The sequence below is a fragment of the Bubalus bubalis genome, chromosome X (assembly GCF_019923935.1).
Source record: "Bubalus bubalis isolate 160015118507 breed Murrah chromosome X, NDDB_SH_1, whole genome shotgun sequence".
Classification (NCBI taxonomy): Eukaryota; Metazoa; Chordata; class Mammalia; order Artiodactyla; family Bovidae; genus Bubalus; species Bubalus bubalis.
In genome coordinates, this window is record NC_059181.1 from 143,130,942 (window position 1) to 143,158,558 (window position 27,617).

The following is a 27,617-nucleotide window of genomic DNA, read 5'->3' on the forward strand; positions in this document are numbered from 1 at the left end:
TAAAATTCAAGACTGGGTCATAATTTTTCTGCAGTTCAAATCACCCAAAATGAAATCATGCATATTTACCATTGGGAAATTATTATTTTGAATCTACCTGGGAAGCACACCATCTATGATATAGGAATAACTATGGTGGTAGACAATCTACTAACTTATTTCACTGTCTCAGGCATTAAAATTGCTTTTAATTTGCATGTACAGAAATTCTGAGATGTGCGTGGGATGTTCTTTGAGATTCTGTGGTCCTCAGCAAATAGAATGAGTGACAATCAGAAACCTGCCACTAACTGTATAGATCAGTTGAAAAGTTCACACATTTAGAAAAAGAAAACAAAATGGTATAAGAAGTGCTTTTTAACTTAATTTTACAACAGTATTTCAATTATCAGAGATTCACATCCTATCAAGCTATAACAGCACAATAGTTATTTCAAGCTTTCTGCCTTCAGATTTGACCATAACTGCAAGTAAAAGAATTGTCAGGATCTGGGCTCCCATTTTTACAGATGGCTTTATCACAGCCAATTGGCTTAGCAAACCTGTTAAAGTGTCACTTATATCACATTGGAGGAGTGTGGCATCCCAGGGCCTTAATCACTCCCCATGAATGCACTAATTATCGATAGAAGGGTTCACAATTCCCATTCCTTAACAAATGATTTATGATTGAGCTGCATTCACTTTTAGGAAAACAATAATACACTAAATACCACAAAAGCCTAAGTTATGTTCTTTGATGCAGCATTCAAACAGCACTGTTACAGAAACCCTTAACAAGTAACGGGAAACTCTTTTAGAACATAGAGGATGGGAATTAGGCATGGTATTTTATCTAGAGAGGGCTGAGCTATAGATGTTAATTGTTATTAACACTTCTTGTAAGCATCTCAAAAAGAAGCAAAAGATTGAGAAAAAGAAAGACAAATGAGTTGAACAAAATTGCCAAGCAGGTGGCGTTTTAAGTACCAGATATTGCTTAGGAAATAATGCAACTTTCATTTTAACTTAGGGGCTTCCCAGGTGGCTCAGTGGTAAAGAATCCACTTGCCAATGCAGGAGACATAGGAGATAGGGCTTCAGTCCCTTGGTCAGGAAGATCCCCTGGAGAAGGGAATGACAATTCACTCCAGTATTCTTGCCTGGAAAATCCCATGGACAGAGGAGCCGGTGAGCTGCAGTCTGTGGGTTAGCAAAGAGTCTGAGCAACTGAGCACACACACACGCACACATTTTAACTTAAAACCTGGATTTGTATATTTCAGCAAACAAATCCCATTGAATCTTTCAGATGAAATGTTTTTAATAAAGACTCAAGTCTTCTGTAATTAAAGCACAGAATTTTAGAACTGCCTTGGAGATTGTATTCAATCCCCTCACTTAGAGATTAGGCCCAAAGAGGTGCAGTGTTGAAAAGATGAGATTTCCACAGGTGAAACATGTAGAGAAGAAATAAGACTGTGTGCGCTGGTACTTCAGTTATCCGGTACCCATAAGTGCATGCCCTCAATTTACACAGAAAACCACAAACCCTGGAGAAAGAAGGGACTCTATCTAGAAGAATCAAGGATTGGAAAACTTAAATAATAAAAGCCAGGTTGTGCAGATGCTGAACTGCTCAACAGAAAGCAATCACCCAGAACAGTCAGATACAAACTTTAGAAGAGATCATCACAGTGTTAAACCAAAACATGAAGACACCTTGCAAGCCTTGGCATTGAAACCCATTGGGAATCCCAAATTATAGCCATGCTCTGAAACAATGTTGTTTATATTTAAACAAACATCTTGAAAAACATCTACTTCTGCTTTATTGACTATGCCAAAGCCTCTGACTGTGTGGATCACAACAAAGTGTGGAACATTCTTAAAGAGGCGGAAATACCAGACCACCTTACCTGTCTCCTGAGAAATCTGCATGCGGATCAGGAAGCAACAGTTAGAACTGGACATGGAACAACAGACTGGTTCCAAATTGGGAAGGAGTACATCAAGGCTGTGTGCAGTCACCCTGTTTGCTTAACTTCTATGCAGAGTACATCATGCGAAATGGCAGGCTGAATGAAACACAAGCTGGAATCAAGATTGCTGGGAGAAATACCAATAACCTCAGATATGCAGATGACACCACCCTTATGGCAGAAAGCAAAGAGGAACTAAAGAGCCTCTTGATGAAGGTGAAAGAGAGAGTGAAAAAGCTGGCTTAAAACTTAACATTCAAAAAATGAAGATAATGCCCTCTTGCCCTATCACTTCCTAGCAAATAGATGAGAAAACAATGGAAAGAGTGACAGACTATTTTCTTGGGCTCCAAAATCACTGCACATGGTGACTGCAGCCATGAAATTAAAAGAGTCTTGCCCCTTGGAAGAAAAGTTATGACCAACCTAGACAGCATATTAAAAAGCAGAGACATTACCTTGCCAACAAAGGTCCATGTAGTCAAAGCTATGGTTTTTCCAGTAGTCATGTATGGATGTGAGAGTTGGACCATAAAGAAAGCTGAGTGCTGAAGAATTGATGCTTTTGAATTGTGGTGTTTGAGAAGAGTCTTGAGAGTCCCTTGGACTGCAAAGAGATCCAACCAGTCCATCCTAAAGGAAATCAGTCCTGAATGTTCATTGGAAGGACTGATGCTGAACCTGAAACTCCAATACTTTGGCCACCTGATGAGAAGAACTGACTTATCTGAAAAGACCCTGATGCTGGGAAAGATTGAAGGCAGGAGGAGAAGGGGACGACAGAGGATGAGACGGTTGAATGGCATCACCGACTTGATGGACCTGAGTAGGCTCTGGGAGTTGGTGATGGACAGGAAGTCCTGGCATGCTGCAGTCCATGGGGTCGCAAAGAGTCAAACAGAACTGAGCGACGGAACTGAACTGAAACAATATTCCTTGAATAATCACTCATATCCCAAACAGAGTCCATTTAATCCCGTCAGAAGCTTTTTAACCAAGATTCATGGGAATTAAAGATCTTTTCAAACCCTAAGTCTAGCAACTAATTAGAATGGGCTAGCAAACCTGTTCAATTGATGCAGAAAAATCTTTTGACAAAATCCCACATCCATTCATGAAAAAAAATATCTTGGCAAGTTCGGAATGGAGGGTGTTTCTATTAACTTGATAAAGATCACCAAGAAACCTACAGCTAACATCAACCATAATGGTGAAAGGCTGAATGTCTTCCCACTAACACTGCGAAATAGGCAAGGATGTCAACTCTCACCACTCTTATTCAACATAAATAGTATGGAAAGTTAGAGGCACTCCAATAAAAAAGGAAAAGAAATAGTAGGCATTGCAGATTAAGTGATTGTCTTGTCCATGCAGAAAATCACAAGGAAGCTAAAAAAAACACACACACACACACACAAAAAACCCTCCTGAAACTTAAAAGTGAGTTCAGTAAGGTTGGAGGACACAAAATTAACACAAAGTAAAGCATTCTTAGACTTGACACCAAAAGCATGATCCACAAAAAGAATAATAATAAATTATACTTCATCAAAACTAAAAGCTTTTGCTCTGTGGAAGCCCATGTGAAAAGGATAAAAGAATAATCTACAGATTAGTAGAAAAGATTTGCAAAACATATGTCCAACAAAGGACTAAAATATATAAAGAATTCTCAAAACTCAACAGTAAATACATTCAATTTAAAAACGGCAAATAAATTAGTACTCTGGGATTAACATATATACACTGCTGCTGCTGCTGCTAAGTCGCTTCAGTCGTGTCCGACTCTGTGCGACCCCATAGACGGCAGCCCACCAGGCTCCCCCGTCCCTGGGAGTCTCCAGGCGAGAACACTGGAGTGGGCTGCCATTTCCTTCTCCAATGCATGAAAGTGAAAAGTGAAAGTGAAGTCGCTCAGTCGTGTCCAACTCTTAGCGACCCCATGGACTGCAGCCCACCAGGCTCCTTCATCCATGGGGTTTTCCACTACTACATATAAAATAGCTAAACAATAAGGACTTGTATAGCACAGGAAACGATACTCAATATCTTGTAGTAACCTATATGGAAAAGAATCTGTAGAAAAATATATATGTGTATAACTGAATCACTTTGCTGTACACTTAGAAGTAACACAACATTGTAAATTAACTATACTTCAATTTTTAAAAAAAGAGAAAATAGGCAAAAGACATGAATAGTTCATTGAAGAGGTTATATAGATAGCAAATAATCACAGTAAAAGAGGTTCAACATTCTTAGGCATCAGGGAAATGCAAATTAAAACCACAATATGACATCACTACACACTTACCAGAATGGCTAAATTGAAAAACAGTGACAATACTCGATGCTGACAAGAATGCAGAGAAACTGGACCACTCATACACTGCTGGCAGAATAGAATATGGTACAACCACTTTGGCAAACAATCGGACAGTTTTATATAAAATGAAATGTTCAACTATTACACTTTGGGGCATTCATCCCAGAGAAACCAAAACCTATTCTCACACAGAAACCTGCACACAAATACTCATAGCAGAGGTTTTTTTGGTAATCGCAAAAAATTAGAATCATCCCAGATGCCTTTTAACAGGTGAATGGCTAAACAGTGCTATATCCACACCATGGAATCTTTGCAGTGGAAAGAAATGAACTATGGGTAAACACAACAACCTGGATGACTCTCCAGGGAATGATGCTAAGTCAATAAAAGCCAATCCTGGGCTTCCCAGGTGGTTCAGTGGTAAAGAATCTGCCTGTCAGTGCAGGAGACGCAGGTTCAATCCCTGATCCGGGAAGATCCAACATGCCGTGGAGCAATTAAGCCCATGTCCCACTACTATTGAGCCTATTCTTTAAAGCCCACAAACCACAACTCCTGAGCCTGTGTACTGCAACTACTGAAGTCCACGCACTCTAGAGCCCGTGCTCTGCAACAAGAGAAGCCACCACAATGAGAAGCCCAGGTACTGTGGCTAGAGAGTAGCCCCCACTTGCCACAACTAAGAAAAATCTGCACAGCGATGAAGACCCAGTACAGCCAAGAATACAAATAAATAAATAGATAAACTTTTAAAAAGCAAATCCTTAAAGGTTACATATTGTATGATTCGATTTGTTAATGTGGTTGAAATGACAAAATTTTAGAAACAGAGGACAGATTATTTGTAGTCGTCAAAGGTTAGGGATGCGAGAAGCAGAGATGTGGGGAAAGGGAGGAAGGTGGGCATGTTTATAAAAGGGCAACATGATGGATCATTGCAGTGTTGAAACCATTAGCCATTCTGTATCTTGACTGTGTTGATGGACACACAAGCCAACACAGGTGATAGAACTGTATAGAACTTAATACACACACACACACACACACACACACACACGAATGAGTACAAGTAAAACTAGAGAAATCTGAATAATATCAGTGGATTGTGTCTAGGTCAATATTCTGGTTGTTATGTCATAGCTTTACAAAAACGTTACAATTGGGGGAAACTGGGCAAAGGGTACAAGGGATCTCCAGCTGCATGTGAACCTACAGTTATCTCAATGAAAATTCATTAAAAGAAGCAAATCCAAAAGTCTACACCCTGCAGGCAGTTGAACAATAACTGAATGTCCGTTTGTACTGGAGAGACCACAGAAGCCATGGAGAGTGGCCTCCATCTTTGAAGGGCTTACGAACGTGTTTCATCTCATTCACCTTTTGTGAACAAGAGATCACTTGTGCAAATGACCTGCATGAGTTTTGCTGCCTGTGTATTTTAAAGTGGTGATAATCCATACTAATTCATAGGGGCCTGTGGACTTCATTGCCATTTGCTCCTTCACTTTGGACCAAATTGTATGATTGTAACCATTGGGAGCTAGAGGACAGAGGTATGGAGTAGCTGAATATTCATGAGGCATTTTGTTGCGGATGTACCTGCCCACAGAATATTAAGTAGAACATTTGATAAGGTACCAAATTCTGCTTGTGATTTGGGTATATCACCTCATATTAAATCTTTGCATTTTTCTAGACCACATTTCACATCTGATTTTTCTTTCAATCACGACCTCTGGAAATATAATTCAGAGTGTGTTTATTAGATTTGTGAGAGATAATGGTGACCAGAAACTGTCACAGACACATCTGCCTATGGGGTAGAAAAAATACAAAATGAGCATCTTTAAGATGATGAGGAAAAAAAAAATTGTTTTCAAAATGGTGTCTGTATTCAGTTTCCAGGCAAGGACACAAAAAATGAATGCTGCAATAGAGAGAGAGAGAGGCTAGAAGTTTCCATCTCTGAATCCATAGACGAATGTCACCCTGTACAGGAGAATACAAATAAGGAGGTTTGAACGAACTTCAAACAGCCCTTGCTTATCATTCATGATGAAAAATGAGTATCACACAGAGAATTGATGTACAGGGGCAAAACCAAATCGCATTTTACCTAGAAGAGCCCATCAGAGCGTCCTATCAGAACTGGTAATTGGACAGAAAGCTTAACAGTGGGCCAGACGAATGTCTTAGAGAGTATGTAAACTATAAAATCAATCAGTGCATATTTTAAGAATGGTTAGTTCATAAAGTAATTCAAAACAGCTGGAGCATTAGATTAATTAATGGGCTTCCCTGGTGGCCCAAACAGTAAAGAATCTCCCTGCAATGCAGGAGATTCGGGTTCGATCTCCAGGTCGGGAAGATCCTCTGGAGAAGGAAATGGCTACACGCTCCAGTATTCTTGCTGGAGAATTCCATGGATTAATTTCATAAATCTCAGCAAATCAACAGCTTCATGCACACAACGACCTTATGCTTTGATACAGGGTAGATTTTGCAGAACTGACTCAGTTCATGTTACTTTATTCTTTTCCAAGAAGGGATTTTTCAAATGCATTAACTGAGTGATTTAATCTACATACCTTTAGGAAGACTCCTCACCTTCATACATTCCCAAGTCAGAGCAAATCTTTGTTGGATCATGTGTCTGAGCTGAGATTAGGCAATTATGCTCAACATACCTAGAGAGGAATTTTAGTTTGTGATCAGTCCCTAATTGTCACTTCAAGAAATTTTGGTCACCATCCATTCCTTTTAAAAATACATTAGACTTTTGTCATATCTAAAGCCTGGAAACAACTTAAAAGTCCTTCAAAGGGAGCTCATTGAATAAATTATACCATAGCTCTATTCTATATAATCAGAAAGCCCTATATTTTCTGATATTGAAATATCTCCAAAATATACTATAAAATGTAAAAAAAAATACAGAGGACTATGCTTATGGTCATGATCTCAAATGTGAAAGAGAAAAATGAAGAATATTTACACTGAAACACAGTTTTAAATTGTTTCTGCAAGGATATGTAAAAAAATTAATCATTACTTTTAGGGAGAAGCACTTGGGCTAAGGGATTGAAGTGGAAGGAGACTTTCACTTTATATCTTTATGCATTGTTTGAATTTTAGCCATGCATGTCATTACTTTTAATTTAAAAACTGAATCAATTTTAATGAATAGTTAAATTAATAAGATAACTAGCAAAAATGGTAAATCAATTTAAACTATAAAAGCTTATATCCTTTTGTCTTGAAATTGTACTTTTAATCATGTGTCCTATGAAATTACAAGCCCATACCAAGATGTGTGTACAAGAAAATTCACTATAGCATTATTTGTAACTGCAGAGTTGGAAGCAATTTAAATGCCCACTGATGGTGAGTTAGTCAAATAAATTGTAGTACAATGGATATATTAATATGAAACCCCAAAACGAATGAGGTGGGTATATTACTAAACATGTGTCCATCATATTAAGCTAAAACAAATCAAACTGTAAAACTATGTGTACATATGCGAATATTATTTTTGTTTTTTAAACTATACACACATAACACCCGTGCAAACATACACACATTATAAATCCACAGGAAAAAATTCTAAAAGAAAAATGACACCTCTGTGGAGAGGATGCAGGGTAGGTTTTACTATATACTTCATGTACTTCTGTATTATTTGAGTTTATTTTATTCACAACAATATGGATTGCATTTACAATATTTTTAAATAAAGAGATGCTTTAAAACTACTCTAAAACGGAATTACTAATGATTAGCACCTTTGCCTTGATTCTTATTAAATAATAAACACCTTTATTAAAATAAACCCCTTGTTTATTTCTGAGATATCCACAACTACAATGAATACTTGTTTATTAAACTCAGGTAGTGTTCATGGTTTTCAGCAAACGTTCCCCCAAAGCCTTGTTCTCATGAATATATAAATATATACATATATAATTTATGAGTACATAGATTTATTGAGAATTACAACCTAGTAATGTGCTCATTACAATTTATTTTTGAAAGGTCATAATCTTTCTATGGAACATAAATAACAATTTATTAGGCAAAAGCTGAAGCTAGACATGTAGTAACCACTCCTATTTATTCAGATAATTGCCCTCTTTTTCCCAGATGTCAGACGGCAGCATGGAGGTAGAAGAAATTCTGTGGTGTTCTAGTTCCTTCAGTGGGGAGCAGGCAGTGATCGTAGCTGATAACCAGGTGGGTTAGCAGCAGCAGCAATTCACTTCAAAGGAAGCTTCTAAGACAGCGTCTCATAACATTTTGGGGGGCCACAGACTCCTTTGAGGTAGTCCTGCAAGCCATGGAGGGTGAAAAGAATGGCTTTGCAACAGGACAGATCTTTGTTCAAATCCCTGCTCCACTACTTATTTGATGGGTGGCCTTCAGCAATTTATTTAAACTCTCAGAGCCTCTCTTTCCTCATTCATAAAGTGCCTGGCACACAGCAAGGACTCAGTAAAAGGCAGCAATTATGTTATTTTAGAATATGATGAAAACTACAGACTGTCCTCGGGGGAAAAAAATTCACCTTACATTTTTAGCATGGTGCATACCATCTCAAGGGTTTTGCTCACCCGTCAAAGCTGTTCTGCACCTCAGGTTAGAAACCCCTGGTCTAAGGTTTGAAAAGAACATTTGAAGACACCAGAATACTAAAAATAACATTTTCTTTTTTTTTCTACTCCTTGTACTGTTATTTTAGGTTGTGTTTTCTTTTGCTTGTTCATTGTATTGGATTATTTGTATATTATGTCCACCAGGACTTCATGAGAACAAGAGGATAGATTGTACATTAAAAAGTGTACAAAAGAGCAAAATGAATAAGGGCCATCTAACACTTTAACACTTCTGTTAGATTTAGTCCTTTACCAGCAAAGTGTAGGAAAGACCATTGCCATTCACTGGCCAGATTAGGCTTTCAAAGACCACCACGAAGTATATGGATTTAATAGAGCCATACTTCTGGTTCCTTCCATCAAAGATAAAGTTACTTGAAACTGCTTTGAGTGAGCTGTTCAGGCTTAACCTACTAGTTCCTAGCTCAGTTTTTGTAAGCAGAGCCAGCCTGGACTTTTGGCTTTCATTTTCTAGCCTTCACAACAGAGAAAAACCAAATGCCTTCAGGTAGTGGCTCAAAGGAATAGCTCTCCTGTTCCTTTACATTAGTCTGAGCTCAAAGAAATACAGAAAGCTTCCGGAATGTGCCTCTGCCATTAACTCAAACAGCATCCAGACCATTGGTGAGAACCTATCTCCAGAGTCAGTAAGAGCCCTATTAGGCATGGATATAGCCCCTAATCCCTCTCTGCTGCCGCTGCTGCTGCTGCTGCTGCTAAGTCGCTTCAGTCGTGTCCGACTCTGTGCGACCCCATAGATGGCAGCCCAGCAGGCTCCCCCGTCCCTGGGATTCTCCAGGCAAGAACACTGGAGTGGGCTGCCATTTCCTTCTCCAATGCATGAAAGTGAAAAGCGAAAGGGAAGTCGCTCAGTCGTGTCCGACTCTTTCGCGACCCCATGGACTGCAGCCTACCAGGCTCCTCCGTCCATGGGGTTTTCCAGGCAAGAGTACTGGAGTGGGGTGCCATCGCCTTCTCCGAATCCCTCTCTACCCCCTCCCAAATCCATAAGAACAGTAAATAATATTCCTCTAAGAACAAATGAACATTTCAGGAAATGAGAAAAAATTCTATCTGGATGCTGTTATCAATGCCTTCGCCCACGCTTTGGCTGCTGCCGGCAATGATGGAGAAGATTGGATTTGAGAAGTGGGGACATCCAGAGAAAAACGATCTTAAATTTCCTCCTTAAAAATGGAAAGAAATACGTGTGTAATTCCAAAAACCCAATTTCCTTACAAGAGTTTAGTTTTAAATGGTTCTCCCACATCACTATTGCTTTCAAAAGAAGAAGTAATTGGTATACCAATACTGTTTCCCACTAAAAGGGACTGGGGTTCTTTGGTAAAATGGCTGAGTCTTGGGCTGAGTGGGAAAAGTACAAGATGAGCCTGTAACACTAGTATTGTGCTAGAAACTAAGGAAGTGCTCAAAAAATAATGGGAATATGTCAAAAGGACACAAGAGCCAGATTGAAGGACTCCCACTGGCCAAATCTGGGCCAATCTGAGCATGAAAATAAATGATAGCAACAGATTGTGACCCATTGAATACACTAAGAGTCCATGAGTTCATGCTGATATAAACATATGAACAATCAGAGGAATAAATAAGTAAATGTGAAAGAAGAAGACTCTTCCTCACAATAGAATACTAACTAATAAATATGGGAAAATGATGGAGTTCTAAAACTCATCATTTTGTAGTCATTATAATAATAAGTGAGTGAGGCATGAATCATCAATAGATATAAAACTACTGGGTGAAAGTTTAATAAGAACAGGATATTGACATAGTTTCCAAATATCTCCCAGGAAATTACTTAATTACAAAGGAAAAAAATAGTAACTTTGCAGTGGAGAAATCTAACAGTCATTATCAGCATCAATTGATCAAAGTTACCATCAGCAGTAATGAGACCAACTGGCATCATGAAAGGCAGGGAAAGACAAAGGATCTGTTCCAGATAGAATCTATAAAGACTCATAACTAAATCAAATGCATGATCTGAATTGGATCCTGGACCAAGTAAAACACGAGAAATTATTAGGACAATTGGATAAATTTGAATATGGACTATGAATTAGATATTAGTATTGTATCAATGTAAAACTTCCTGATTTTGACCACTGTACTGTGGTTCTGTAAGAGAATTTCCTTATTCTCAGGGAATTACACACTGAGATATTAAGGGATTGAAATGAAGTCTTATATCTGCAACTTAATCTCAAATTATTAAGAAATAATTTGTGTGTATGTGCGTGTGTGTGGGGGGGTGTGTGTGTGGGTGTGGTTGTGGGTGTGAGAGAGAATGTGTGCACGGAGTGGGGGAAAATAAGGAGAGTGAGAGGGAGAAAGATAAAACATAGGAGGAAATTGGAACAGTCAGTGAAGCTGGGTAGAGAATATATAGAAATTTTTTGTCCTATTCTTGAGATTTTTCTGTAAGTTTGAAATCATATCAAAATACAAGACAGAAAATAATATTTGCTCTAAGTTAAAAGAAAAATGACAAAATTGTGGCAACCTTAGGCCCCCCTGAGGAAGACAGAACCTGAGCCGAGGAGTGGGTTGCTTAGAGTAGCGAACAGAAGAGTTCTGTACCGTCACTATCCTTGCTAAGAAAGACAATTCATCAGTTACTCACAGCAGCGCAGTTTCACATCAACAGTTGGAATGATCTTGTTGACGAGCCAAACATCTTTTTCCCAATTAAACACATTTCTTCTCAGATACTTCATAAACTCATTTCCCAGGATGTGGTCCCAGAGTTGAAAGTAGTACAAGCTGCTGGTGAACCTAAGAACCAGGCCTTGAACCTGGTCATTGCCTTTCTTGAGAAAATGTCCTAGAACCAGAGTCCCATTAGGCGCTAGGTTTTGTGGTTGATCCATAATTACCAGTATCCTTTTCTTATTCAGGAATAGCTCTAATCTGCCTTTCACACAATTCCATACTAACCATACTGTGTGCCACTGAAATGGAATCAGGTGGTAACAGATGTGAAAGGTCTCACCAAAGTTGTACACAATTACATGCTGATGATCTCCTGAGAGTTCAAGTTCTATGTCTTCTCTGCCCAGGAAAGTATTATTAGTAATGTAATATTACTAATAATAAATAATATTAGTAATGTAGGAGAAAGCCATCCAATCACTTGATTTGACACTCACAAATCGCAGGTCAAGGCCCACTGTGAATTGACTTAGTCCAGGAATATTGGTCAGGCTTTGCCATATGTATCAGCTTTGCCATAAAAATCCAGCCTTTTTCCTTTCAGTGAGAGTGCATCTGTCCACATTTGGGGGAAGGGAAAAGAGAAAACAAATGAAATTTCAGTAACAAAAAAAATCAATTTTAACATCTTCCTTAGCCATAGAGTCCAGAGAAGGCGATGGCACCCCACTCCAGTACTCTTGCCTGGAAAATCCCATGGACGGAGGAGCCTGGTAGGCTGCAGTCCATGGGGTCGCGAAGAGTCGGACACGACTGAGCGACTTCCCTTTCGCTTTTCACTTTCATGCATTGGAGAAGGAAATGGCAACTCACTCCAGTGTTCTTGCCTGGAGAATCCCAGGGACGGGGGAGCCTGCTGGGCTGCCATCTATGGGGTTGCACAGAGTCGGACACGACTGAAGTGACTTAGCAGCAGCAGCAGCAGCCATAGAGTCAAATCCAGATTGTACAAGACTATTATGAGTCAATACTGGTGCGCGTCAGCCAAAAGAGTAGATATTAAAAAAAAATCACCTCTATTTGACATTGACTTTATTTTGGCAGAAGAGCTTCTTCCTAATTATATTTAGCCTGGGATAGTATGAAAAGTTAGATTAGTGTTCCCAGAGGCCACAGCACACACCAACTGAACAATTTGGGGCAGGGGGCAGTTAGAAGTGTGTGGCTAGTGGTGGGGAGAGGCCAAGAAAAGGCAGCTTGGACTTAAAATTTGCTGCACGTAATACTCACTCATACAATCAAAAGATGACCATTTCCATCTACCTAACTGCCTTATTATATTCACACTGCAACAGCAATTTATTTCTCCAATGCCTTTTGCTGATCCAAATTACCTGATTTATTCTGCCTCTGGAGATGTCTTCTTACTGAGGCACTAACAGGGGCCTGAAGTATGGACAACGCTGGAGCTGCAGGGCTTCTGTTTGCCTTCAGGAGGGGTGCAGTGGCACTGCCCGGAGTGCAACCTGATTCCCTCCTACCGTTTCCTCTCTAAGAGGGCTGCAGCAGCTTTAAGAGGCTCAAGATGGCCATGGACCTGGTTACCATTGACTCTGGAGTCAGACGACCTGGGTTGGAATCCCAGCTCTGACGCTCTCCAGGTAGGTCACTTTGAGCAAGTAACCTAACCTCCCGTTGCATCAATGTTTGCTTCAGTAAAATGAGAATTTAGGAGCACAAAGTTGCATGAATGCACAACCCAAGGTCACCACCAAATAAGTCTCCCACCTATCAGCCTTACAAGATTGATTGAGGATTAAGTGAGATAATGTGTGTTCTCAAACATTACTGAAGGACATGTGCATTGGTCCAGTCTTTTGACAGGCAATTAGGCAGAATCTATGAAGGACAGAATAAAGGACAGAAATGGTATGGACCTAACAGAAGCAGAAGCTATTAAGAAAAAGTGGCAAGAATATCCAGAACTATACAAAAAAGGTCTTCATGACCCAGATAATCACGATGGTGTGATCACTCACCTAGAGCCAGACATCCTGGAATGCGAAGTCAAGTGGGCCTTAAGAAGCATCACTATGAACAAAGCTAGTGGAAGTGATGGAATTCCAGTTGAGCTATTTCAAATCCTAAAAGATGATGCTGTGAAAGTGCTGCACTCAATATGCTAGCAAATCTGGAAAACTCAGCAATGGTCACAGGGCTGAAAAAGGTCAGTTTTCATTCCAATCCCAAAGAGAAGCAATGCCAAAGAATGCCCAAACTACCGCTTGATTGCACTCACCTCACATGCTAGCAAAATAATTCTCAAAATTCTCGAAGCCAGACTTCAACAGTACATAAACTGTGAACTTCCAGATGTTCAAGCTGGACTTAGAAAACGCAGAGGAACCAGAGATCAACTTGCCAACATCCTCTGGATCATCAAAAAAGCAAGAGAGCTCCAGAAAAACTTCTGCTTTATTGACTATGCCAAAGCCTTTGACTATGTGGATCACAACAAACTGTGAAAAGTTCTTCAAGAGATGGGAATATCAGACCACCTGACCTGCCTCTTGAGAAATCTGTATACAGGTCAAGAAGGAACGTTAGAACTGGACATGGAACAACAGACTGGTTCCGAATAGGAAAAGGAGTACATCAAGGCTGTATATTGTCACCCTGCTTATTTAACTTATATACAGAGTACATCATGAGAAATGCTGAGCTAGATGAAGCACAAGCTGGAATCAAGATTGCCAGGAGAAATATCAATAACCTCAGATATGCAGATGACACCACCCTTATGGCAGAAAGTGAAGAAGAACTAAAGAGCCTCTTGATGAAAGCGAAAGAGGAGAGTGAAAGAGTTGGTTTAAAACTCAACATGATCTGAGAAAACTAAGATCATGGCGTCCGGTCCCATCACTTCATGGCAAAGAGATGGGGAAACAATGGAAACAGTGACAGATTTTATTTTGGGTGGCTCCAAAATCATTGCACATGGTTACTGCAGCCATTAAATTAAAAGACACTTGCTCCTTGGAAGAAAAGCTATGACCAGTCTAGACAGCATATTAAAAAGCAGAAACATTACTTTGCCAACAAAGGTCTGTCTAGTTAAAGCTATGGTTTTTCCAGCGGTCATGTATGGATGTGAGAGTCGGACCATAAAGAAAGCTGAATGCCAAAGAATTGATGCTTTTGAACTGTGGTGTTGGAGAAGACTCTTAAGAGTCCCTTGGACTGTAAGGAGATCCAACCAGCCCATCCTAAAGGAAATCAGTCCTGAATATTCATTGGAAAGACTGATGCTAAAGCTGAAACTCCAATACTTTGGCCACCTAATGGGAAGAACTGACTCATTTGAAAAGACCCTGATGCTGGGAAAGATTGAAGGCAGAAGGAGAAGGGGACGACAGAGGATGAGATGGTTGGATGGATCACCGAGTCAATGGACATGAGTTTGAGTAGGCTCCGGGAGTTGTTGATGGACAGGGAGACCTGGCATGCTGCAGTCCATGGGGTCACAAAGAGTCGGACACGTCTGAGAGACTGAACTGAACTGAACAAGGATATTTACTGCAGCATTGTTTGTAACTGAGAAAAAAATAGGAAAATCTCTATGTCTATCAAGAAGTAACTACTGCTGCTGCTAAGTCGCTTCAGTCGTGTCCGACTCTGTGCGACCCCAGAGACGGCAGCCCACCAGGCTCCCCCGTCCCTGGGATTCTCCAGGCGAGAACACTGGAGTGGGTTGCCATTTCCTTCTCCAATGCATGAAAGTGAAAGTGAAGTTGCTCAGTCGTGTCCGATTCTTCGTGACCCCATGGACTGCAGCCTACCAGGCTCCTCCATCCATGGGATTTTCCAGGCAAGAGTACTGGAGTGGGGTGCCATTGCCTTCTCCAAGAAGTGACTAGTTAATTGTTATCTGTATACAATGGAGTCATAAAGCAAAGTAGATGTATAGAGTCGTGGAGAGATTTCCAAAGCTTACTATTATGTGAAATGGGAGTTACATAAATGGCAGAAAGTATTATCTATGTGCCAGATCCTATTTCAAAAATAAGAGAAAAATGTGTGTGCTGGCAAACACTAGAAAAAATCTGAAAGAATATATACCAAACAGGTAAGAATTGAGTATCTTTAGGTTTGAGGGTTTAGGGGGATTTTTACTTTCTATGTTATTTATTTCAGTAATGTTTACAATCTTTATAAATAAGGCATTATATTTCTAATCAGAAAAAAGGTGGATGTATGGATAAATGATAGATAGATAGAAACCACCTGTGGCCATACTTGGGGTCCTGCAGATAGAGGTAACTTCTGCTTGTGTGTGTGTTAGTCCCTCAGTCATGTCCAACTGTTTGCGTCCCCATGGACTGTAGCCCGCCAGGCTCCTCTGTCCATGGAATTCTCCCGTCAACAATACTGGAGTGGGTTGCCATTCCCTTCTCCAGGGAATCTTCCCAACCCAGGGATCGAAGCCGGGTCTCCTGCATTGCAGGCAGAATCTTTACTATCTGAGCTACTTTGAGCAGAAGTGTGGTGTGGTGAAATCCATAAAGGCCAGATTCAGGCCCCAGTTTTAGCCCTTCCCTAGCTGCATGAACATGGGAAATGAATGCAGGTAAAAGCATTTAAATATTTTAAAATTTTTTATTCAAGTATAGTTGATTTACAATGTTGTTTAGTCTCAGGTGCTCAGCAAAGGGATTCAGATATATATATACCAGTGAACCAGTGAAGTTGATCAGTCGTATCCAACTCTTTGTGATCCCATGGACTGTAGCCTACCAGGCTCCTCCATCCATGGAATTTTCCAGGCAAGAATACTGGAGTGGATTGCCATGTCTTTCTCCAGGGGGTCTTCCCGACCCAGGGATCGAACCCAGGTCTCCCACATTGCAGGCAGATGCTTTACTGTCTGAGCTACCAGGGAAGCCCATATATACACACACACATTCTTTTCCAGATTTTTTTTCCATTATAGCTTATTATAAGATATTAAATATAATTTCCTGTGATATATGGTTATCTATGCTGTATATAACCCACTCCAGTGTTCTTGCCTGGAGAATCCCAGGGACGGGGGAGCCTGGTGGGCTGCTGTCTATGGGGTCATACAGAGTTGGACACGACTGAAGCGACTTAGCAGCAGCAGCAGCATGCTGTATATAATAGTGTGTATATAGTAGTGTGTACATGTTAATCCTAAACTCCTAATTTATCCCTCTCCCATGTGCAAGCTTTTAAGACAGTATCTGGCACATAGTGAGCACTATATGAATGTTAGATAAACTAACATCACTTCTCTATGCCTCGTTCCTCCAAGGTAAAACAGGAGGAATAATGACCTACCTCGCAGGGATGTCATGAAAGTAGATGCAATAAGTAACAAATTCAGGCAATAACTAATGCTTCGGTCACATATGTGAGAAAGTTGGTAAACTGTAAAGCCCCATATAAATGTCAGCTGCCCTGTTCGCCATTGTCATTATCAGAGGTCTCTTCTCCCACCAGCTCTTTCGCGCCGTCACACATGCAAGCGCATCCACACTGAGCCCTTTCTGCAGCCTCCAGGCCCCAAGCAGGGCTCCAAGGAGGCCAGGCTGTGATGAGGTGGGACAGGGGCTTTGTCCTTCTGTTTGGCCAGCCAACCAGCGTTCTCTGCTGGGCCTCTCCAGGGCCTGCTTCACAGCCACTTGTGTTTTTGCATATGATTAAACTATGCACTGCAGATGTCTGCTTGGATGCTGCCATCTGTTCCCTGGCAATTTTCAAGTTCAAATTGCATGATTGCTCCCCTGAAGTGTGTTCTCTCTTGATTTGGCTCCTCTGTGTCTCTTTGCCTCTACCCTCTGTTTCCTTTTGTTTTAAATTACATTTATTGTTTCTCCCATTTTAGAAAAAGAAGTGTTTTTTTTTTCCCATTATAAAAGTAATACTGTACATGTTTTTTAAAAGAAAAAAAATGGAAAGTATTAGAAAGTAAAAAGATAACAAAGTCAGCCAGAGTCCCACCACCCAGAGACAACCATTGTAAACATTTTACAATATTTGCTTTGTTCCATACATGGTTTTTGCTTGTTTCTATGTTACTGAGAACATATTGTGTGAAAAATGTGGTGCCCTGCTTTCCTCACTTAACATTATGATATATGTGTTCTCCGTGTTAGGAAAACCCTATCGTAAACCTCATTTCAATGACAAAGTTACAGCCACCAGGAGTGCCAGGCACCATTGTATCTGTATTGATAAAACACATATAACATAAAATTCACCATTTTACTCATTTTAAAGTATACAATTCAGTGACATTTAATACATTCACAATGGTGTACAAACATCTCCATTATCTATTTCCAGAACATTTTCATCACTCCCAAAGGAAACCCTGTACCAATTAAGCAGTCACTCTCCTCAGCTTGGCCCCTGGCAACCACTAATCTGCCTTTTGTCTCGGTGGATTTGCTTATTCTCGACATTTCATACAAATGAAATCATACAATGTGCCTTTTTGTGTCTGGCTTATTTCACTTAGCATAATGTCTTAAAGGTTCATCCATGTCATAGCATGTGTCAGTACTTCATTCTTTTATATGGCTGAATAATATTCCATTGCATGGGTATACCACATTTCAAACATTCATTAATCCATTAATGGATATTTGGGTTGTTTCTACCTTTTGGCTATTATGAATAGTGCTGCTATGAACATTCATGCTATTTGTTGTGCTTGAACATGTTTTCATTGCTTTTGTGTGTATACCTAGGAGTGGGTCATAGAGTAATTTTATGTTTAACTTACTGAGTAACAGCCAAACTGTTTTCCAGCAGCAATCTATGAGGGTCCCAACTTCTTTACCTCCTTGCCAACCATTGTTTTCTGGGGTTTAAGAAATATTATAGCCATCCTACAGGGTGTCCGTGGCATCTCACTGTGAGTTCGATTTGCATTTCCCTAAAGAATTGGGAATACCAGACCACCTGACCTGCCTCTTGAGAAATCTGTATACAAGTCAGGAAGCAACAGTTAGAACTGGACAGGGAACAACGGACTGGTTCCAAATAGGAAAAGGAGTACGTCAAGGCTGTACATTGTCACCCTGCTTATTTAACTTCTATGCAGAGTACATCATGAGAAACGCTGGACTGGAAGAAACACAAGCTGGAATCAAGATTGCTGGGAGAAATATCAATAACCTTAGATATGCAGACGACACCACCCTTATGGCAGAAAGTGAAGAGGAACTCAAAAGCCTCTTGATGAAAGTGAAAGTGGAGAGTGAAAAAGTTGGCTTAAAGCTCAACATTCAGAAAAAGAAGATCATGGCATCTGGTCCCATCACCTCATGGCAAATAGATGGGGAAACAGTGGAAACAGTGTCAGACTTTATTTTTGGGGGCTCCAAAATCACTGCAGATGGTGACTGCAGCCATGAAATTACAAGACGCTTACTCCTTGGAAGGAAAGTTATGTCCAACCTAGATAGCATATTCAAAAGCAGAGACATTACTTTGCCAACAAAGGTCCGTCTAGTCAAGGCTATGGTTTTTCCTGTGGTCATGTATGGATGTGAGAGTTGGACTGTGAAGAAGGCTGAGCGCTGAAGAATTGATGCTTTTGAACTGTGGTGTTGGAGAAGACTCTTGAGAGTCCCTTGGACTGCAAGGAGATGCAACCAGTCCCTTCTGAAGGAGATCAGCCCTGGGATTTCTTCGGAAGGACTGATGCTAAAGCTGAAAGTCCAATACTTTGGCCACCTCATGTGAAGAGTTGACTCATTGGAAAAGACTCTGATGCTGGGAGGGATTGGGGCAGGAGGAGAAGGGGACGACAGAGGATGAGATGGCTGGATGGCATCACCGACTCGATGGACATGAGTCTGAGTGAACTCTGGGAGTTGGTGATGGACAGGAAGGCTTGGCATGCTGCGATTCATGTGGTCGCAAAGAGTCAGACAGGACTGAGCGACTGAACTGAACTGAACGACTAATGATATCGACCATCTTTTCATGCGTTTGTTGGCTATTTACATATCTTCTTTGGTGAAAAGTCTATTGAAGTCCTTTGCCCATTTTTTAAACTGGATTGTCTTTTTGTTGAGTTATAAGCACTCTTAATGTATTCTGTGTACTAGGACCTTATGAAATATGTTGAAATATATGACCTGCATATATTTCCCCTTCTGTAGGCTGTTTTTTTCTTTTTCTTTTCTTTTTTGGCCATGCCATGTGGCATGCAGGATCTTAGTTCCCCAACCAGGGATAGAACTCACGTCCCCTGCAACAAAATTGCAGAGTCCTAACCACAGAACTACCAGGGGCTTCCCAGATGGTGCTAGAGGTAAAGAATCTGCCTGCCAATGCAGGAGATGCAAGAGATGCAGGTTTGATTCCTGGGTTAGGAAGAGCCCCTGGAGGAGGACATGGCAACCCACTCCAGTATTCTTGCCTGGAGAATTCCATGGGTAGAGGAGCCTGAAGGGCTACAGTCCACGGGATTGCCAAGAGTCAAACACAACTGGGCAAATGAACCAGCACAGCAGCCACTGAACTGCGAGGGAAGTCTCTGTAGGCTGTCTTTTAACTTTCTTGCTAATGTCTTTTGATGCACTAAAGATTTTAATTTTGATGAGGTATAATTTACCTATTTTTCTTTTGTTCTTGTTCTTTTGGTGTCATTTCTAAAAATCTACTGTCAAATCTACTTCAGGGTCATGATGATTTACCTCTATGCTTTCTAATACAAATTTTATAGTTGTAGTTCTTGTATTTAGCTCTTTCATCCATGTTAATTTTTTTATATGGTGTGAACTTCATTCTTTTACCTGTGTTTACATGTATTTTTATGTATACAATGGATATATGTTTATAGATCCAGTTTTCCCATCACTTTTTGTTGAAGATTACTTTTCCTCATCGAATGGTCTTGGTACCCTTGAGACCATTCAATGAGGAAAAAGTAATTAATTGACCAGACGTATATGGGTTTCTTTCTGGACTCTAATTCTGTTCCATTAATCCATGTCTATCCTTATGCCAATAATGTATTGTTTTGATCATTGTAGCTTTGTAGTAAGTTTTTATTTTTTTTTATTTTTTTTATTTTTTAAATTTTATTTTATTTTTAAACTTAACATAACTGTATTAGATTTGCCAAATATCAAAATGAATCCGCCACAGGTACACATGTGTTTTTAAATCAGGAGGTATGAGTCTTCTAATTTTGTTCTTTTTCAAGGGTTTGTTGCCTATTCAGTGTTCCTTGCAATTCCATATGAATTGTGGGATCAGTTATTCCATATTTGTAAAAAAGAGCATTGGAATTTTGATAGGGTTTGCATTGAATCTAGAGATCTCTTTGCGGTATATTGCTATCTTAATATTAAATATATAAACATGGGAGCTTTTCCATTTATTTAGGTCTTCTTTATTTTAGCAATGCTTGTGGTTTAAGTGTAGAAATCTTTCACCTACTTGGTTAAATTTATTCCTAGGCATTTTATTCTTTTAGATAGTATTGTAAACAAAATTGTTTTCCTAATTTCATTTCAGATGCTCATTGCTGGTGCATAGAAATACCACTAATTTGTATATGTTGATATTCTATCCTGCAACTTTGCTGAATTTATTTGCTAACTTAAATATTCTTTTTTTTTTATTCCTGAGGATGTTCTTTATGTAAGATTATATTATCTGTGAATATAGTTTTACTTTTTCTTTCCAGTTTGGATGTCTTATTTCTTTTTCTTGCCCAATTGCTTTGACAAGAACTTCCAGTATAATATTGCATAGAAGTGGTGAAAATGGATATTCTAGTCTTGTTCCTCATCTAGAGGAAAAGCTTTCAGTTTTTCACCATTAACTATGATGTTCACTATGGGGTTTTCATAGATGCCCTCTACAAATTGAGGAAGTTATGTCCTATTTCTAGTGTGTTGAATGCTTTTATCATGAAAGGGTGTTGGATTTTGTCAAATACTTTTTCTACATCAATTAATATGATCATGTGTCTTTCCCCTTCAATCTATTCATGCAGTGTATTGTATTGACACATTAATTTTTATATGTTGTACCACCTTTGCATTCCTGACATAAATTCTACTTGGTCAGGGTAGATAATCCTCTTAATATGCTACTGGATTTTGTCTGTTAGTATTTTGTTAAGAATTTTTGCATCTGAGACAGGGCGCTCAGGGCCGGAGCACTGGGATGACCCTGAGGGATGGGATGGGGAGGGAGGTGGGAGCGGGGTTCAGGATAGGGAACACAGGTACACCCATGGCGGATTCAAGTCAATGTATGGCAAAAACCACTACAATATTGTAAAGTAATTAGCCTCCCATTAAAATAAATAAATTAATTAATTAAAAAAAAGAATTTTTGCATTAAATTCATATGGGATATTGATTTGTATTTTTCTTTTCTCAGGATGTCTTCATCTATCAGCTACCATTTTTAAACTCTAGCAGATTGATACAGCAAGATCATGCCCCAGGTCTGTTACTCAGTATGTAATTTTGTTTTTTGCTAAATTCCAAAGCCGTTTGCCTGATGATGCCAAGTTTAAGCAATTTTTAAGCAGAATTGAATTCACTGAGCATTAAACAATGCCACTTTCCCCCAGAAGGCTCCTGCTTTTTATTATCTGATTTTCAGGGCAGGAGGATAACTGGAGCCTTGGCCCCTACTGCCAGTTTCCAGTGCCCAGCATAACAGCTGGCACATAGTAGGTCATTTATTGCTACATACTGAATATATAATGGTTGTGCACTGTATTAGGGCACTGACTTGGAGACGAACAAGTGGGTAGATGGAGGGCTGTCCATTGTGCAAAAGTTATCAGCGATGTGGGTGAAGCATCCCATTTGGCATAGGATGACAAATTCTGAACTACAAACTGAACTTGTGTGCCCGGCCCTCTGTTTTAGAAAATCTTTGGCAAAATATCAGGAGAGAGTTCACTCTCCCTATCAGACCCCAAAAGTAACAAATACCTTCATTGCAAAAGTCAGTGAGGGGATTCCTTGGCAGACCAGTGGTTAGGACTTGGCCCTGTCACTGCTGTGACCCAGGTTTAATCCCTGGTCGAGTAACTAAGATCTTGCAAGTAGCACAGCCAAAAATAAATAGATGATAGATAGATAGACAAATTTTAAAAAATAAAATAAGTAAAAGTCAGTAAATAAAAAGTTTAGAATTCTAGGGACTTTCCTGGTGGTCCAGTGGCTGAGAATCCACACTTCCACTGCAGGGAGCACGGGTTAGATCCTGGGTTGGGGAACAAGATCCTACATGCCATGTGGCCACACACACAAAAAATTAGAACCCTGAGAGGTAGATAATCAGAATGATTTTTTTTTCAACAAAATCCCCTTTGTTTTCTGAAGACAGGATTAGTAATCATCAGATATATTCTATACTAGCTTTCCTGTCCTCTCTTGGTAAAGATTCTCCTTGAAATGTTAAAGTGTTTCAAAGGTTAGGGGACTGAGATTTCAGGAGCGCTGCTCTGCACCATCTTAGGAGGAGTCAACAAATGGGGTTCCTTCCTGGCCAGGCACTGTGGGCATGACCTGGTCTCTGTTTCTCCCCTATAAAGTAACCTGCTTTCCTCTACTTGATGCAAGAGTTCTGATCCAGAGACCCTGACCGAGTGTCTGAGTGGAATAAGTTGCCAGGGAGCCAGGTACTTAAGCAAAGTACCACAAACAACAGAAATGTATTGTCTCACAGTTCCGGAGGCTAGAAGTCTGAGGTCAAAGTGTAGGCAGGGTCGTTTCCTTATGGGGACCCTGAGGGAAAAATCTGTTTCTGGCCTCCTAGTTTCTGGTGGTTTATGGACAATATGGGGTGTTCTGTGGCTTCTGCTACATCACCCTAATTTCTGCCTTTATCCTCACATGGCCTTCTTCTTGTGTGCCTATCTGTGTCCAAATGTCCCCTTTGTATAAGGACCACCAGTCATATTGAATTAGGGGCCCATACTACTACAGTGTAACTTCATCTTTTTAATAATGTACTAATTACGTTTGTAATGACCCTATGTCCAAACATGGTCACATTCTCAGGTGCTGAGGGTTAAGACTTCAACATATGAATTGTGGGAGGGATACAATTCAACTCATAATACTGCATAAGGCTCAAAGCCCAGCTAACCACCTGGCAATACCTCCTGTCCAAGGAAGGAGAGAAATCAGAGCTGATTTGAGGGAAGGGGCTCCCTAGAGTCGTGGGCTGTACCAATCCTGTAAAGAATCTGCCAATTCTGAAGGTGAACATTCTGCCAAGGGTATACCATGCCTGCCTCAACGAAGGAAAAGTCATTACTCATAAAAGGGCTCTTCTGGCTCTTAGTCCACAAATCTTTGCAAAAGAATATCCAAGAGCATTGAAAAATTTAGTAGACCAGCCTTGGCTGTCTAAGTAGATATAGTAGATACGTGCTTGATATTGGGGAGCTCCATGACCCACATCACTGTGGCCATCATATAGACAACCGTCCACATGATGATGGCTACTGCCATCCACTGCCTATACTTCTCTCTGGTCTTGTGAGGAACCAACTATCTTTAGATAAACCCTTGTACACTGTTTGTGAGATTGCAAATTGGTGCAGTCACTATGGAAAACAGTGTGGAGCTCCTCAAAAAACTAAAAATAGAGTTACCATATGACCCAGCAATTCCACCATCTAGTATATATTTGGAAAAAATGAAAACACTGATTAGAAAAGATACATGCACCAGTGATCAAAGTAGCACTAGTCACAAAGCCAAAATATGGAAGGAACCGAAGTGTCCGCTGACAGATGAACAGATAAAGAAGATGTGCTACCTATTGTACTATTTCCAAACTGAACCTTAATACTGATACAGCTTAATAAGGCAAAGGTATCCTGACAATGTCGGTATTACTAATATTTTTATATTATCGACAATAATATTTTACATAAGTATTAACATTTTTAAAAGATTTATATATACACACACACATACACACAATGGAATATTATGCATCCATAAAAAGTATGAAATTCAGCCACTTGCAGCAACTCAGATGGACCTAGAGAATATTATGTTTAGTGAAATAAGTCAGACAGAGAGAGATACAGTATGATATCATTTATACATGGACTCTAAAAAGTAACACAAATGAATGTATATGCAAAACAGACTCACAGATATAGGAAATAAACAAGCAGTGGAGGAAGGGATAATATAGGAGTAGGGGATTAAGAATTACACGTTACTATGTACAAAATAAGCTACAAGGCTATATTATATAGCACAGGCAGTTCTAGTCATTATCTTGTAATAACTTTTAGTGGATTATAATCTGTAAAAATATTGTCACTATGCTGTACAGCTGAAACTAGTATAATATTGTAAATCAATTATACTTCAATAAATTTTAACTAATTAAAACAGATGGTATACTAACCTGGAACTTTACATATAGAAAAAAAATTCCTACCATCAATGAATAAATTTGCCCCCTACAAATGTAAAAACAAAAATGAAAAAACAGATCTTCTGTATATAGAAGCACCCAACTTTGAGCCTCATTTCTCTCACCAGTCCAGTCACAGAGTTATCCAACATGGCCTCTCCTCCAGATCATGTATGTGGCTTGCCAAGAGTTCTTGGAATAGGAGGCAGAGGAATCACCTTCACAAAGGTAATGAGATTGTCCCTTCAAATCTTGCATCCAAGGCCATGTCTCACTCAACAAATAGATGTTCTTATTCATAAAGCCAAAAGCATCCTGGAACATTCATTTACTGAACAATGATGGTCATTGAGCCCTGATCATGTGGCAGTGTTGGAATACAGTGGTAGAGTGAACACATGTCCACACCAGGTCCCTGGCCTTAACATTCCAGAGAGAGAGAGAGGCAATCACTCAACAAGAGAAGAATTACGAACTCTGAACTGTGCTCTGAAGGAAATTAAAAGGCTGATGAGCTAGAAAATGGGGGGCGGGGGGTCAGGAATGTCTACATTCAATCAGATAGTTAAGGACAACCTCTGTGAAGAAGAGTCACTTTAGTCCTAGGGGATAAAAAAGAGCTAGGGTCACAAAGATGTGAAGTAAGAGCGACCCAGACATGGGTAATAGTATATGCAAAGGCCTTGAGATGGGACTGTGCTTGCCACACTCGAGGACTAGGAAGGTGTGTCTGGAGTGAGAGAGGGGAAGTGTGGTAGGAAATGAGGCCCAAGAGGCACTGGGAAACCAGACCATGCAGCGCTTTTTAGGGCTAATTACAGAGTATCCTAATTGTGATGGAGATGTACTGACAAGTTTTGAGTAAAAGAGTGACTGACTTAGTACCTTAAAGGATTTCTCTGATTGCTCTGTTGAGAATAGGCTATCAAAGACCAAAAGTAAAAGCTGGGATCCACGAGTCCATTCCCTGTGTCTGCGTCTCTATTCCTGCCCTGCAAATAGATAGCCACTGGGAAACAGCTGGACAGCACAGGGAGCTCAGCTGTGTTGACCTAGAAGGGTGGGATGGGGGATGGCGGGAGGGAGGTTCAGGAGGGAGGGGATAGATGTATACTTATGGCTGATTCACTTCATGGTACAGCACAAACTAATACAACATTGTAAAGCAATTATACTCCAATTAAAAAAAAATAAAAAATTGTTTTTAAAAAGCAGGGAGCCCAGCAGCTATTTCTGCTTTATTCTTTCCCTTCTCTTTCCCCTTCCCCTCCATTCTGCAGCCATTCAGGTCCTGACCTCAGTCTTCACCCGCTCCTTGCTGGTGCTGCTCTCACCCTTTAGGCCTTATGACAGGTTTGGTTTCTTCTTCTTGACCCTTGATATTCTTTCCATGGACATGGTTTTCCTCCATACTCTGGCCTCATCCAACGATGGCATCTGAATCACCTTCTGCCCGATCTAGGCTTGACCTCACTCTGTCTCCCACACAGACCCTCATAGTTGGGAAGCTGGAGACTCATCTGAAGTCCGAGGGGGACTGTTTCAAGAACCGATTTTTTTTTTCCAGGAAAAATGATGAATTTCTCACCAATTGAAGGACAATGAAAACTAATTGTTGGATAACCAAAAAGAAACACCTGGAGTAACAGGCAAATTTGGCCTTGGAGTACAGAATGAAGCAGGAGAAAAGCTAATAGAGTTCTGCCAAGAGAATGCACTGGTCATAGCAAACACCCTCTTCCAACAACACAGGAGAAGACTCTACACATGGACATCACCACATGGTCAACACCGAAATCAAATTGATTATATCCATTGCAGCCAAAGATGGAGAAGCTCTATACAGTCAGCAAAAACAAGACCGGGAGCTGACTGTGGCTCAGATCGTGAACTCCTTATTGCCAAATTCAGACTGAAATTGAAGAAAGTGGGGAAAACCACTAGACCATTCAGTTATGACCTAAATCAAATCCCTTATGACTATACAGTAGAAGTGAGAAATAGATTTAAGGGACTAGATCTGATACACAGAGTGCCTGATGAACTATGGACAGAGATTTGTGACATTGTACAGGAGACAGGGAGCAAGAGCATCCCCAAGAAAAAGAAATGCAAAACAGCAAAATAGCTGTCTGAGGAGGCCTTACAAATAGCTGCAAAAAGAAGAGAAGCGAAAAGCAAAGGAGAAAAGGAAAGATATAAGCATCTGAATGCAGAGTTCCAAAGAATAGCAAGGAGAGATAAGAAAGCCTTCCTCAGTGATCAATACAAAGAAATAGAGGAAAACATAGGATGGGAAAGACTAGAGATCTCGTCAAGAAAGTTAGAGATACCAAGGGAACATTTCATGCAAAGATGGGCTCGATAAAGGACAGAAATGGTATGGACCTAACAGAAGCAGAAGATATTAAGAAGAGGTGGCAAGAATACACAGAAGAACTATACAAAAAAGATCTTCACAACCCAGATAATCACTAAGGTGTGATCACTCACACTCACCTAGAATCAGACATGCTGGAATGTGAAGTCAGGTGGGCCTTAGAA

General features: G+C 40.1%; 1 pseudogene; it reads right to left on the reverse strand.

Annotated features, from left to right (window-relative positions):
* The window catches only part of LOC112582604, a 39,872-nt pseudogene that overhangs the window by 6,293 nt on the left and 5,962 nt on the right, over positions 1-27,617 (reverse strand).